General features: G+C 39.2%; 1 protein-coding gene across 1 annotated transcript in view; it reads right to left on the minus strand.

Annotated features, from left to right (window-relative positions):
* The window catches only part of LOC149174922 (proteasome subunit alpha type-6), a 90,433-nt gene that overhangs the window by 29,893 nt on the left and 48,029 nt on the right, over positions 1-12,511 (minus strand). The window lies entirely within an intron of this gene.

Below are 12,511 nucleotides of genomic sequence, written 5' to 3' on the forward strand. Positions count from 1 at the left end.
ACTCATTTTGGAAGGGTAAATGTATCAATGCTATAAGAGCTAGTAAGAATTGGCTTTTCATTGTATGGCATTCTCAACATGAGCATCATGAACCAGCTACTACTTGAATATTTTAAGGATGGGGTGTACGAGAGGTCAATATGTCCTAAAAGCAAGAAGACAAAGAGAATCACTTCTATTTTTCTAGGGGGGGTATTAAAGGTACGAATACCAATAAGCATGGGCATGATCTAGAAGGAAAAATGGATTTAGAAATTAATTGTCACTACAACGAGATTAGGCATAGGCAAGCCTTGAAAGAGGATAAACCAACAACGACAACATGGGCAAGCCTTAAAAGAGGGCAAAACAACAACAACAACAACAAGGAAGAGAAACCAACTAGCAAAGCAAGAATTGGCAGAGTTTCATACAAGGAAAACCAAAGCGACAAACTTCAAACTAAAGGAAAACTCATAATGTAACAAACTTCAAAGAAGGAAAACTCAATAGAGGCAAACTTCAAGAAGGCAAACTTGATGGAGGAAAACTTCAAGAAGGCAAATTTGATAAAGAAAATTTTCAAGGCAAAATCATGCAAAGGAAAACTTTGAAAAAATGCAAACTCAAAGAAAGGCAAACTGGTTTGAATTCAAGCCCTAGTTTATAGCAAATCTCCATCCATATAGGTGAGCATAAAATGCACTAAATTTTTTAACGGACCAAAACACCAAAAATGGGATCTCTAATCCAAGCTTTTTTCGAACTCATTAATGGTCAAATTTCTTATGTAACAGAAAAAGGTACAATTACACTAAGTTTTAGAGGAACCAAAAACCCCAAAAATGGGATGTCTTATCCAATAAGTTCAAGTCCATGAATGGTCAAATTTCTTAAGAGTGGACAAAATATCTACACATTGGAACATGTTGAAAATAGTAGCGAGAAAGGTTCCTTGATTTGTGCCTTAATCAAAGGGACCTCAACGAGTTCTTCCTTAACATGCTCGAATTCCGATAAGTTAGGAATCAATTCCTATAAGTTAGGCACTAATTCCTTCAAATTAGGACGAGTTCCTATAATTTAGGATGAGTTCTTAAAAGTTAGGACGAATTATGAAGCAGTTAACTAATGTGCAAAAGTGGAAGGCCAAGTTTGTTGTCTCCTAGTGCGAGTTAATTTGGGAATAGGTCAAGTGATTAAATCTCAAGTTCTAGAATTGAGATGAGACGACTTGCATGAGTTAGTTCAACTCAGTTAACTCATCAATCACAAAGTCAATTCCTAAAGTATAATTTGTCAGATTTAGCCATTTGAATTGCTTATAAGGAGGAACGAAGGCACAATTGTATTCATTCTTGAGCATGAGTTCATGAGCTTGTGAGCTTGTGAAGGAAAGAACATGTACGAGGAATTTTTGTGAGTATTGAAGAAAGAATAATTGCCTTGGGAATGCGCTAGGAAATAGGGGCTAATTCTTAAGAAATGAGAGCAACTGCTAGGAAATAGGGGCTTGTTTCCTAGGATTTGCGCAAGGATTTCGGAGCTCATCCAGGCAAGACAAGAAGGCATAAAGATTAAGGGTCTTACAGGAGTTTCAAGCTTAGTTCAAGTAGGAAGATCATTGTATTCTTTATTGAAGAAATATTGTATTGTAAGAGATCTATTGCTCATTCTTCTTCAATAAGATTCCCAATCAAGCAGAGGGTTTTCCTAGTTGGGTTCCCTAGAAAAATTGTGTCGTTGAATTGTGTGATTGTGTATTTATTTTTGTTCCTATTCCGCTGCAAAATAAGTAGAGAAATTTTATGTCTATTTGAAAAGATATTAGTTTTAGATTGTTCATATTAGCAGTTGCAGAATTGCGTTGTTTTTCTACAGAACAAACTGTTGAAGAATGTAACTAGGTTCGGTCTTCATAATTGTACTTGAGTCAAAAATGAAATATATTTGTCAAATTATTAATTGGATTGACTTGTTAAAGCATGGGTTTCATGCTTAAGTCAATTGCCATAGTTCAAGCCTCCATTGGAGACTTTACAATTTCTATTTAATTCAAAAATCAATTTTGTTTGGTCAAAATTTTCCTCCATCAAGTCTCCTTGCAAGTCGGCCTCCAAACTAACAGTCAACAAGTCGGCTCCACTAAATAAACTCATGTCGGCTTATTTCAGTAAGGAACAACTATAAATAGTAGGGTATACTTAGCTCCACAAGATAGAGACACAGTTCACAGAAATTTCAAAGATAAAAGTTCGGTATAATTTCATAGAGAAATTTCGGTGGATCACAGTGAAGTATAATTCGATGGAAACATAATTTCAAGTTGAAGCATGAATATCTTATTGGGCTACTATCACAGCACCGAAAGTATGTGTTGCCACCACAGAAAATGAAGAAGTTGAGTTATGATGCTACTACAAGTGTAAAGTTGAGTTATGATATCACTTCAGAATTGAGGTAGAAATTGAGTTATGATGCCATTATATAAGTTTTATAGAAGTCGAGCTATGATGCCACTACAGAACTAGAGTGTGAGACAAATAAAGGGTGATAGAAGTATAATGTCATAGGACCGAAACCAAAGGAATTTGTCTCAGTATGCCATGAGAATCAAGTATGGGAAGACTGCCACAGAATTGAAGCACGAGAAGACTGTGAATACAGAACTGAAGAATAAACAAGGTAGACTTGATGGAGGGAGTCTCTACTCTAGGTTCTAAGGGTCTTGGTCGCTTCATCTTGTTTTGAATCTACTCAAAAAAGAATTATTGACCGGGTTTTCCCCTAGAGTGGGGTTTTGCTTTGGCTGCATGCCTACATCTCATGTCCTCTTCTATTTGTTGTTTGGCATTAGTCTTGATGATAAGGAAAAGATAAATCGAAAGAAAGAATAATAATAATAAAACATCACAAGATAATGTCATAATAAATGTCATAATAAGAGAAATCAATTAACTTGCCACCCTATTGGATTTCTCAACATGGTATCGAAGCTTATGGTAAAATAAGGTTAAAAATCACCTTATTGGCAAGAAGGTTTTGGAATTGGAGCAAAGTCATTGTCTAAGATTGAATTCATTGTCAAGAGTAGATCAAAGCATCCAAGACGATCAAAGGTCTAAAGCCTCCTTAATTAAGATATCTAACTTGAAGGAACCTTCACTACAAGCAAAAGTTTATCATTTAAGGATTGATTTGGAATTCATCATTATCACCAACATGCTACTAGAACAGTAGCAGTCCTCCTACACTTTAAGAACAAATTGAAGTCCAAATTACTTCTTGAAGAACATATTGAAGTTCGAGATCTAAAGCATTCATTTGAGGACTGCAAAAGGAATCTGAAGTTTGTCCCATGGAGAAAGAAATACAAACCTTACTTGTTGAGGCTCTGAATTGATAGTCCGAGCACAAGGAACCAGCTCAAAGAAATCAAGTATTGTCAATGTTCCCTACTTAACAAGATGCATATCCAACAAGTCTTCTGGGTTATCAACTCAAAGGTATGTAAACACAAGGAACGTATATTCATGAGCTTTTAGATTTTTTTAATATATATAATTTTAAATGGTTCGTATAATCTTTGTTTATAGTCAGTCTAGGGTAAATATTGTAATCCCTAGATAACATACGAAAGTCTCATATTAGAACCTTAATCCTTATCTTCTAGGGTTTACAAGTAATCTAGGATGTCAAGCAAAAGTCCTAATGTTGATTGGAAGAAGGAATAACTTGATCTTCGATATCATAGGATTCCATCCTCCATTGTTACATAGAAAATCTAACTTGAGAAATTAAAATCATGTTCTTGGTATCACATGTTTTGCTTGAAAGTATTTATTACAGGTATAAAAGATCATGGCTTAATACAAAGAGAACACTCCAAGGAATCCTTACAAGGTTTGTCAAGGAACATCTCCAGGTATGTCTTAGACTATACACCTTATAAAATTCTCTTAATATAAAAGGTACGTTCATCATATTTTGAAATTTGCATTACATTACTAACATCATTATGTCTAGCTCTCTTGAATCATGAAGATTCTTAATTGGGATATTCATCATTAGATAAATCTACCCTCCTCATATCTTTGATTACTCTTGTAGAACCCTAGAAAGGTTCATTGTGAAAACCCTATCTTAAGGGTATGTTGATGATTATGTGTGGAACCCTAGCCTACTTAGGGGTATTGTTGAAGTCTGGAGAAAATGCTTGAGTATTTGATGATGTCATGTTTGGGGTTTTGGTACAGTTATGAAAACCTTAACTTGTTAGGGTTGAATTGTAATGCCTGAAATCTCGAACCTTTGAAGTATTTGTAATTTAGGGTTTGTTATATTCTTGTATTGAAACCCTAAATCTTTAGGGTTTGGTAGGGTGTAAAAGCAAGACCCTATAATGTCTTAGAAATGAAATCCTTGGGATGTGTGTTTGTCTAATCAAACCCTAGACTAATCAAGTTTGTTATATGTCTAACTCTGATTGATATTTGTGTAGTTGGGTTTGACTAACACATGTTATGGTATGCTTGTGCATGATGATGGAATCCTAGATGTATGAGTTGACCTAATTGTTCATGGTCATGAATCCTAGGGTTTGGAACTAAGCCCTAGTCGAAGTTTGATTCTCTAGGATGATAGTGTTTGTAAATTCTAGGGTTTTGTAACTAAACCTTAGTAGAAGTCCAAATCTCTGATATATGATGATTATGTGATAATTTGAGATTTGTGTAAGATTGTTGAAATATGAGTTCTAGTTATGACTAATGTTTGATTGAGAAAATCTAGGGTTTGCAACAAACCCTAGTGGAAGATAGTCATGTTGTTGATTGAGTTGTGATTGGTTTTGATTGTTAAAACTCATGTATGAAATCTAGGGTTTGTATGAAATCCTAGTAGGCAGTCTAATATATGAAATCTGAAAGGTTGTTAGATGCATTGTAAAACTGTATTTATTTGAATTTTTTCTAGGGTTTGCAATATGTAGTAGGGTAACATATTTATTTGAATTTTTTCTAGGGTTTGCAATATGTAGTAGGGTAACAACCTTTTAGATTTCATATGTTAGACTGCCTACTAGGATTTCATACAAACCCTAGATTTCATACATCAGATTTAACAATCAAAAAATTTGGAAGGTTGTTAGATGCATTGTAAATCTGTATTTATTTGAATTTTTTCTAGGGTTTTCAATATGTAGTAGGGTATGTCATACCTCTGGAAGAAACGTTGAAACCCTAGATGCAATAAAATTTGTTATGAAATGCTCAAAAGTCTTGATGAAGTAGTCTAGGGTTTATAACAGAAACCCTAGCAAGAAGTTGAAGTGTATGTGTCTCTTGTGTGTAACTAAGTTTGATTATTTTGATGTCTAAAGTTGAATGCTTCCATTATATGATTTTGATATGGTTAACTTCATGCTTCTATAGTTTTGTTTGTACTTGCTCTCTATGTTGTGCAGGTACATAATCTTCAAAGATGGTGAAGATGTTAGTAAAATAAGTTGATATGATAACAATGATGTGAATAATGATCATGATATGGAAGCTATGAAAGATTCTCTGATGTCGTAGAAAAGAAGTTAAGCCCCCTAAGTTAAGAGCCTGGATGAAAGTTGATCTACCTAGGTTAAGAGGACGGCTGGGTATATTCCTTGTATAGGAATGATTAGGTCCTCCCTGATTAAGAGGGAGTAACGGATATGGTTCTCTACTTCATGTGTCATGCACGAGACCAGGACTAACAACCATAAGTTTTAGTGAAGGCCATGAGTGAGAGAAGAAATTGAAAAATGTACTTTGAAGGGTCACTGAGATAAGAAGAGTCGGATCTATTTGTAGAATATGTTGTTGCATGAAAAGTATGGAAGGAAGTTGTATGGTTGATGAATCTTCTGCCAAGATTCATTTGGAATGCTCTAAGTCCTACTGTGGAAAGATTCTCTGGAAGACCCCAGAGGTTTGTATTCATTTATGTACATTTGAAAGTTTGTTACTAATATCTCAGAAGTTTGATTGCATTTTTTACATGCTTAGTGTTGTCGATCAATTTGTTTGGAGAGATTTGTTGACGATCTACTTGATCAAGGAGGATTTGTTACCAATTGTAATCATCAAGAAGTTGAGGCTTTGTGAGTGAGACATTGTCTGGGAGGACATTTGGCCGACACTTTGTGTTGATGTCTAATTCTCGAAGTAGGGAGGGTGGCATTAGTTATGGAGCTCTGACCTCGGATATGCACCTATGTAAAGTTTTATAGATGTTCTATGCTAAGAGCAATTTCACTTTTCTCACAGCAATCATACAAGTAGATAAGCAAAATGCAGATAGAACATATAAGCAGATCTTACAGAAGACAAATCAGAAACAAGAAAAATGTATGTGTTTGTTTCGGCGGTCAACAGGATGCTTCAACCAGCAAAGTCTCCTTTGGTCAGCCAGCCCAGCATGTGTCACAACAACCCTCCAACCAGTAGATGAGTCAACCCAAGTCAGTTCTACAAAAGTCAACGCTGTCCTGAAAAGTCAACGCAGGGGCAGCAAGCTAAAAGTCAACGCAGCAGCAAAACGATCAACCCTTTGACCTCGATTTTTGTGCCAAGTAGTATGGCCTTCAAAAATCGAACCTCCCACAAGTTTTCAGCTTGTTTGGACCAAGCGTTGACCAAAGTCAACGCTGGTCAAACTTCTGCGAAGCCCTAGCAGCAGAAACCCTAGAAGCAGAAAAATCTTCTTCGTCCTTCCCACGTGTGGCTGAAATTCGTCCTTCAGGTAGCTCGTACTTTTTAGGATGAGAGAGGAAGATGTGAGTTGTTTTTTGTGATCAAATTCTCTCCAACTTTTCCTGTATATATATATCCATCAATGAGGGTGTGTGACACATCTGTTGGGCATGTGGGCCTACATTACAAAACTGGCTGACCTTTGCACATATAATTTATTAAGAATAATAAATTCAAAATATAAGTTCTGCTCATCGGATTAAGACTATTTTTATATGGATTTTACACCTCTCAGAAAGAGGAATCCAACAAAAATATTAGCCTCTTAATCTGAGCATCAGAACATGGAGTTTGGACCTAGTTGTCCAAATTTAACACTCCCTCTCAACTAGGGAGAACTCCATCTATTAGTGCAATTAACATCGTGAGTCATCCCGCCGAAACTTGCTTCGCTGGCTTCTTTATTTCAGAACAGAAGTGGGTCAGTCACAAAGACATCATTCCCCGACTGACATAATCAGTCCAGAGGTCCCAGACCTCACAAATCTTGATCCCAGATCAAGTGGTTGGACCATGCCATCCTAGATAGAGAGTACGGCAATCTCTGATGCGTCCATCAGTCTTTGCTAATAGTCTCTAGCTTTTCCACACCTCATTGGCCAAATGAGAGGTACTTCCCATGAGCCCTGAACTCAATGGGTAGGATGCATACGGGGCACAGATTAAATGAGTGGCGAACCAGCTCAATAATCACAAGGGTGGGACAGAAGCATTATGAGTGCTTATAGCTCCGAGAAGCTATCCCCAAAGCCCCCCAGAGCTCCCAGAGCTCATTGTCCAACAGGACCCACATCATAGGGTCTTACCAAGACTCTCACGGAAGGTTAGGAACTTGACCTTCCCCAGGGGCTTAGTGAGAATATCCGCGACCTGCTCATCAGTTCCTATATGATCGAGCCTTACGACGCCTCGCTGTACCATATCCCGGATAAAGTGGTACCTGATATCAATATGCTTGGATCGGTCGTGGAACACAGGATTCTCAGTCATACGAATCCCACTCTGATTATCACAGAGTATTACAATGGTATCTATCACATGTTGGAATAGCTCACTAAAGAGCTTCCTCAACCAAACTGCTTCACAACAGGCCATACTAGCAGCAATGTATTCGGCCTCCGCGGTGCTCAAAGCCACTGACTTCTGCTTCCTGCTCATCCATGAGATCGAAGCAGAACCAAGATTGAAACAGCATCCAGATGTGCTCTTACGATCCACCACACTGCCAGCCCAATCGGCATCAGTATATCCCCGGAGTATCACACTCCGGCAGTGTATCTCAGCCCATGGTTTATCGTGCCCCGAAGATATCTCAAAAGATTCTTGGCACCAACCCAGTGAAAATGATGAGGCTCAACCATCTGTTGACTCAAAGTATTCACTGCAAAACATATGTCCGGACGGCTGTTCACTAAGAACATCAAAGCTCCTATGAGTTGACAATACTCAGTAGGATTGGCCAAGATAGGCCCTGCAGCGCTGCCACTCAACTTCTTAAAGTTGAGTTCCATTGGTGTCGACACGGACTTACAGTCCACCATCCCAAATCTTTCCAGAAGCTTCACAATATACTTTCCTTGAGAAAGGAAAATCTCTCCAGGTCTCTGCCAGACCTCCAGGCCTAGGAAATAGTGCATCAGTCCTAGGTCTTTCATCTCGAACTCAGCAGCAAGCTCCCTCTTACATTGATGAATGAGAGGGTCATCACCTGTCAGGAAGAGGTCGTCCACATACAGCACTAGAATGAGAGGCTTTCCTTCCTCAACCTTAAAGTAAAGGTTTGGATCAGCATTGCTTCGAGTGAAGCCCAGCTTCATCAAGTAACTATCCATCCTCTCATACCAAGCTCTGGGTGCTTGCTTTAACCCATAGAGGGCTTTCTTCAACCTGCAGACATAAGTGTCTCGATCTTGAACTTCAAATCCCAGAGGTTGTTCTACATACACCTCTTCCTTTATTGCACCATGCAGAAAAGCAGTCTTGACATCCATCTGATGAAGACTCCATCCTTGCGTAGCAGCAAGGGCTATGATGGATCGAATGGTGGTATATCGAGCCACAGGTGCAAATATATCGTCATAGTCAATTCCTTCCTTTTGAGAGAAGCCACGGGCAACAAATCTTGCCTTAAACTTTTCAGCACTCCCATCAGATCCATGTTTAATCTTGTAGAGCCATTTAGCGGTGACAACAGATTTGTCCTTCGGTCTCGGGACCACATCCCAGACATCATTCTTCATAATAGCCTCATATTCTTCATGCATAGCATCCTTCCAAACTTGATGCTTGATGGCTTCTTCAAAAGATCCAGGTTCAGATTGTATAATAGTACTCATGGCAGCTAGATACCCTTGGTATCTACACGGCTTCTTGCTTTCTCGGAATGTTCCCCTTGGGGCAGCATGACCCTCAGCATCTTCGAGGGTGTCCCTGAGCCATGATGGCCTCTTTCCTAGAGAAGGGGAAGGATCAATAGGGTCCATTGGCTCTTCAACATCAGGCATAGTCTCATCCTGGGGTTCTTCCAGATTTCCAGGTCTTTCTTCATGGTTTTCTTCAGATCTAGGAAGATCTACTACTTTCTTCAGGGAAGCATCTTCGTCAAAAGTGACATCATGGCTTATCTCTACTTCCCTTTGACCAGGTACATAGACTCTATATGCCTTAGAAGTCTCACTGTAGCCCACAAACATTCCTTTCTTCCCAGTAGCGTCCAGCTTACTTCTCTTTTCTTTCGGCACATGAAAATAGACAGGACATCCAAAAATTCTAAAATGTGAGACATCAGGTTTCTTACCAGAGAAAACCTCTTCGGGAGTTTTGGAGTCCAAAGCGGAATGAGGGCATCGGTTTTGAATGTACACAGCAGTATTTGCAGCTTCTCCCCACAGAAACTTTGGAAGACCCTGGTCACATAGCATGGCACGGGCAGCTTCCACAATAGTCCTATTCTTGCGTTCAGCAACACCATTCTGCTCAGGAGTATATGCAGTGGTAGTCTCCCTCTTAATGCCAGCTTCTCTGCAAAAGTCTTTGAACTCATTTGACTCATATTCAGTGCCATTGTCAGTCCTCAAAATCTTGATCTTCTTTCCGGTCATATTTTCCACCAAGGCTTTGAAGGTACGGAACCACATGAAAGCCTCATCCTTCTTCTTCAAGAAGTATATCCAGGTTTTGCGAGAGAAGTCATCAGTAAATGTCATATAGTAAGAACATCCCCCCAGGGATGTTACAGGCAACATACCGGAAAGATCAGAATGGACCAGTTGCAATATCTCAGATGTCTTTGTGACACTTGAGGGGAAAGGTCCCCTTGTATGTTTTCCTTCAGCACAGCCCTTACATACACCTTTATGATTATTTCCAAAATCAGGCATCCCTGTCACCACCTTCCTTGCTTCGGGAAGAGCCTTGTAATGAAGGTGTCCAAATCTTCGATGCCATAGTTCGGTTTGACGGATAGTATCACAAGTCATAGCTTCCAACGGACTCCCTCCAACCTGGTAGAGTGTACCAACTCTAAAACCAATTGAGATAGCTTCCTTGAAGCTCTTCTTCCACATGAGTACCTTTCCATCAGAGAAAGTTACATTGAATCCTTTGTCTTCCATGGCAGATACAGACACAAGGTTCTTCTTCAATTTGGGTACATAGAGTACATCTTGTAGATGGAGGACTTGTCCTTGAGACAAGTGGAGGGTCACAGTCCCGGTCCCTTTCACAGGATAAGTGGCATTATCCCCAAGGGTAATTTCTAGATTAGTATCCCTTTCAACCATGTCAGAAAGTGCTTCCTTGAATCCGGTGATGTGTCTTGAGGCACCACTATCGATTAGCCAGACATCCATAGTGTCGGGCGGAGATGCAGCTGAGAGAGCAGATATTAGAATATACTCATTTCTTTTATCAACAACATTAGACTCCTCGTACCTGGTATTTCTGGTCCTTTTAGAAGGTGGATGGTTTCCTTCAAAGTGAGCCTTCCTCTTTCCTTTGGATTTGTCATTTCTTTGATTCCCATTCCTTCGGTTGTTGTTGTTGTCGTCACTATCGGGAGAATTCTTCTGGAAGGGGCATTCTCTAGCATAGTGTCCAGTCCTATGGCAGGTGAAACATTTACCCTTCTTCTTTTGAGTCTTAGTCCTTCCTTTGTCCTTGGAACCACCAGAGTTCTTCTTTCAGGAATGAGCAACATAGGCAGCATTTCTTTCATTATCAAATTCCTTCATCCTTGTTTCTTCTTGCATACATCTAGACAGAAGCTCATCAAAGTTAGGGATGGTATTATTGTTGAGAATGGTAGTTGTGAATACTTGCCATTCATATGGAAGTCCTCCAAGTGCGGTGAGAACCATCTCACGATCAGCTATTGTCTCCCCAATAGCTAGCAGATTGTTCCTGGTTTCGGTCAACTTCATAAAGAAAGTTTGAATAGACTCGTCTCGGCCCTTCTTCATATTCTTCAACTTGTTCTTGAGGAATAGCACTTGGTTCACATTGTTTACTCGGAACATAAGTATCAGTTTGTCATACATCTCCTTGGATGTGCCTAGTTCAGATATGTAGGCAACCAGACTCTTATTTATGGATTCCCTGATCAGCAGTTTTGCTCTGATTTCTCCCTTCTTATACTTGTGTTTAACAGCAGCAGAGGCATTTGATGGAGGTTCTTGAATCTTCCCTGTCACATGATCTAGGAGATCATGATCTTCTAATTTGAGATCTAATAACATCTTCCAGGCATGGAAGTCATCACTTCCAGTCAGCTTGTCATTCTCCCTGAATTCAAGCTTAGAGGAATCCATTTCCTTCGATGATGATTGCTATAGATAGAGTTTGTCTTCACCTCAGCTCTGATACCATGTAAAGTTTTATAGATGTTCTATGCTAAGAGCAATTTCACTTTTCTCACAGCAATCATACAAGTAGATAAGCAAAATGCAGATAGAACATATAAGCAGATCTTACAGAAGACAAATCAGAAACAAGAAAAATGTATGTGTTTGTTTCGGCGGTCAACAGGATGCTTCAACCAGCAAAGTCTCCTTTGGTCAGCCAGCCCAGCATGTGTCACAACAACCCTCCAACCAGTAGATGAGTCAACCCAAGTCAGTTCTACAAAAGTCAACGTTGTCCTGAAAAGTTAACGCAGGGGCAGCAAGCTAAAAGTCAACGCAGCAGCAAAACGGTCAACCCTTTGACCTCGATTTTTGTGCCAGGTAGTATGGCCTTCAAAAATCGAACCTCCCACAAGTTTTCAGCTTGTTTGGACCAAGCGTTGACCAAAGTCAACGCTGGTCAAACTTCTGCGAAACCCTAGCAGCAGAAAAATCTTCTTCGTCCTTCCCACGTGTGGCTGAAATTCGTCCTTCAGGTAGCTCGTACTTTTTAGGATGAGAGAGGAAGATGTGAGTTGTTTTTTGTGATCAAATTCTCTCCAACTTTCCCTGTATATATATATCCATCAATGAGGGTGTGTGACACATCTGTTGGGCATGTGAGCCTACATTACAAAACTGGCTGACCTTTGCACATATAATTTATTAAGAATAATAAATTCAAAATATAAGTTCTGCTCATCGGATTAAGACTATTTTTATATGGATTTTACACCTCTCAGAAAGAGGAATCCAACAAAAATATTAGCCTCTTAATCTGAGCATCAGAACATGGAGTTTGGACCTAGTTGTCCAAATTTAACAACCTAGATCCTTAGGTTGATGGTTAGTAAGCAAGCCTGAAGG

The sequence above is a fragment of the Pinus tabuliformis genome, chromosome 4_1 (assembly GCF_031772625.1).
Source record: "Pinus tabuliformis cultivar Carrire ecotype Pingquan chromosome 4_1, CPIR1, whole genome shotgun sequence".
Taxonomy (NCBI): domain Eukaryota; kingdom Viridiplantae; phylum Streptophyta; class Pinopsida; order Pinales; family Pinaceae; genus Pinus; species Pinus tabuliformis.